Raw genomic sequence first — 3,224 nt, forward strand, 5'->3', positions numbered from 1 at the left:
GGTTCTAAAGTGGAATTCATGAGTGCTTTTCGACATCCACGTTATATTTGAGCCTAGTGGTAGCTCCATCCGCCGCCACCGTGCTGAATCGTGAGTACTAACAAGTGGATTCTCTAAACTTTGACCGTCGCGCTTGTCGATGAGACGCCAAGTTGATACGTAACTTATTTTGTTTCAGGTTCCTCATGATGATTCCCTGACCCTCTTTTAAACTAATAAAACACAGCGGACCCATGTCTAAAGGCGTCTAGATTAAATACTACGTCGTAACGCAAATGGTAAGTCTTACATAGACGCGCTGTTGGGAGGGCGTCATATAGATGTTGTACTAAGAGATCGTACTTATTTCAGATCATCCAGCGCTCAACTCTAACTCAAACACAGCGGGCCCGTGTCTAAAGGCCGTCTATATTATATACTGCGTCGTAACGCAAATGGTAAGTTTTACATAAACGCGCTGTGAAGAGGGCGTCGTTTAACTGGTGTACTAAGACATGTACTTATTTCAGATCGTCCTGCGATCTACTCAAACACAGTGGACCCGTGTCTAAAGGCCGTCTATATTATATACTGCGTCGTAGCGCATATGATCGTTAGACGCACAACTCCAACACCGCGGCCTGTGTCTAAAGTCTAACCTCTTCTAGTAACCTACCCTTATGGTGAGTGTCTTGAACATTTTAGCTTGACGCTTCGGGTTCAAATAGTGTTGTTAAACATTTGCACTAAAGTGAGTTTTTCTTCATTTTAGGGTGTCAAGTACGGGGCAAGGAGTGTTGTGTGTCTCGTGGTCATCGTCTAGCGAGGGGCGAGCAAGCGGCCGTCGATCTCCGAGGACGGGCTGTGCACGTGATGTTACTCATTGCTTAAACTTTCTTTATTTAAATTCTTGTCTGGGGAACCGATCCTTACACCCTATAATTTAAAACCAAGCGCCTCTTTTGATGAAACCACGTAGATAGGAGTTTAACTTGCAACTGCAAGCGTGTCCTCATGTTACTACTCTAATTTTAAATAACTATTCTCGACCTGTAACCAGACCATTTAGGTCTTACATTGTTAATAAATGTGTATAACCTGATTGGGTATATTTGAGTATCCAAATATAGGTAATTAATTTACTACTCTAATTTTAAATAAGTGAAATAAGCTTTACTTAAGGCTATAATTGTTAAGAAAGGTGCATAACCCTATTGGTTATCCAGGGATGAGTATTTGACTTGCTACTCTATTTTTAAACCCCTGATTAGACCTCATTTAGGTCTTAAACTTGTTTTCAACGGATGAATACACGACCATGAGACGAGAATTCCTAGTTTAATTTAACCAGTCCTGTTTGTGGTGCGGCCAATCTTTCTACGGCGCCCAAGGTTATTTCGGCCGTACCCTCAAGCCAGCCGATCGCACGACCCTACTTCATGCCGCGCTAGCCGGAGCGGCCCTGGGTTTTGGGGTATCCTCGTGACGGACCCCAGGGTGAAATCACAAATTAAATAAGACCGAAATATTCTCCGTTACAGTGGCGTTCCCAACGTTGGGCTTGAAGGATTTATGGTTTCATTCTCGTTCTCATTAGTGTATATAGGAGGGTGTAAGGATCTGGTACATGCATTAGCTAATAATGTTTGTGTTTCATCTAAGTACATGCTTATGTACTCTAGTATGCTATTACTTGTACTTCTAAACTAATAAATAAAACTGTCTACTTTGCTGCTCTGATACTAAAATACTATTGTTCTAGTTTTAAACAAATACCAGTTATAGGCACTTCTGCCTTTAGTTGTTTACTGCTATGGAGCTACTTTTGGTATTTGACTACTTCATAATAATTAAAGCTTGAGCTTTTAAAATATCATTCTGCTGACTTTACTGAGTACTTATCTGTGATCCTGCTCACTTTATTGAGCCCTGATTTAAGAACCTGCTCACTTCATTTAATGTTTATATGTGTGAACCTACTGGCCTTATTAAGTGCTTATATATATTTTTAAGAATCTGCTCACTTTAATGAGCGCATGTTTGTGTACCTGCTCACGTTACTGAGCGCTTGCTTATAATCTTTTCCTTAAGAATATTTCGCTATTAGCGATAATCGTACTGTTTATTATTTATAAGTCACTATTATAAAAATGGATCTGTCTACTAAGGTAGAGTGGTTGACAAAAGAGGAGCTTGCGCACGAGTTAACTAAATTGCAAATACCTTTCGCGGAGTCTGACAGTTGTGACACCTTGCGTAAATTGTTTAGGCAAACGCGTTCTCTCATTCGACGCGGTAGTCTCAAACTTAGCATCGGCACTCTTTCAGCGGACTCACCAAGTGAAATGCCTACTTGCCGAGTTGCGATTCAGGGTCTACAAAAGGAAGTAGCTGAGGGAACGGCGTTGTCTGATGCCAGGAGGCAACGTCTAGTAGGTCGAGTCGAGTATTATCTCGGACGTTTACAGCAAATCACAGGTCAAGGTGACGCTGACGAGGTTCAGACTCTCAAAGGCGTTCTGGTCGAATGCTTGTCCACTCTTAACCCGGATGAAGACTCCTCAGACTCCGAAGTGGAGGTGTTTCGCTCACCAAGGAAAACGCGAACTGAGGCGGTGTGCCGAGCTGAGCCCCGTTATAACTTAGCCAGTTTAAATCTTAAATTTAAGGGTGACACATGCGTGCGCGCTTTCGTCACGCGCTTGGATGAACTGAGGCAGGCTAGGGAGATACCTGAGCGGATTATTTTTAATGGTTTTCCTGATGTTCTGGATGGACCGGCTCTGTTCTGGTACCGATCCAATAGGGACAACTTTACTTGCTATACCGATCTTTTAAAGGCTCTTAAAGCTGACTTTGACATACCGGATTTTGATTTTCGACTCCTGAGTGAAATCAGAGCTCGTACTCAAGCTAAACACGAATCAATCGTAGTGTACTTGTCCATTATGGGCGCACTGTTCTCTAGGTTAACGGTGCCGTTGGCAGAAGCTGAACGTCTTGACATCCTATTGCGTAATGTTAGGCCCGAGTACAGTAGGGAGCTAGCTTTAATTGACGTGACGTCTATTGAGATGCTGAAGTCTCTGTGCAAGCGTCTCGAGCTTGCAGGGTCGCGAGCAGGTAATTTCACCGAACCCTCTTCGTCAGGATACACGGTGGCTCCGGACGTGCAAGTGCAGTCACGCAACAATACTGCTTGTCGCAAACAGGCAGTTGGCTCTGTTGACAAGACGGAAGGGACT

The 3,224-nt window shown here is 43.2% G+C and overlaps 1 long non-coding RNA gene across 3 annotated transcripts; it reads left to right on the top strand.

Annotated features, from left to right (window-relative positions):
• Positions 1 to 230: 230 nt before the first annotated feature.
• On the top strand, positions 231 to 1,309 carry LOC141445075 (uncharacterized). 3 transcript variants are annotated; one of them, XR_012453274.1, is made up of 3 exons: positions 231 to 278; positions 352 to 662; positions 752 to 1,309. It is a non-coding gene; the product is annotated as an uncharacterized lncRNA (long non-coding RNA). The 3 variants fall into 3 exon arrangements; XR_012453273.1 differs by having other exon boundaries at positions 251 to 437; positions 510 to 662; XR_012453272.1 differs by having other exon boundaries at positions 251 to 662.
• The last annotated feature ends 1,915 nt before the right edge of the window (positions 1,310 to 3,224 follow it).

This window comes from Choristoneura fumiferana, unplaced genomic scaffold (genome assembly GCF_025370935.1).
Source record: "Choristoneura fumiferana unplaced genomic scaffold, NRCan_CFum_1 Sck3bRy_32;HRSCAF=194_pilon, whole genome shotgun sequence".
In the NCBI taxonomy this organism is placed as follows: domain Eukaryota; kingdom Metazoa; phylum Arthropoda; class Insecta; order Lepidoptera; family Tortricidae; genus Choristoneura; species Choristoneura fumiferana.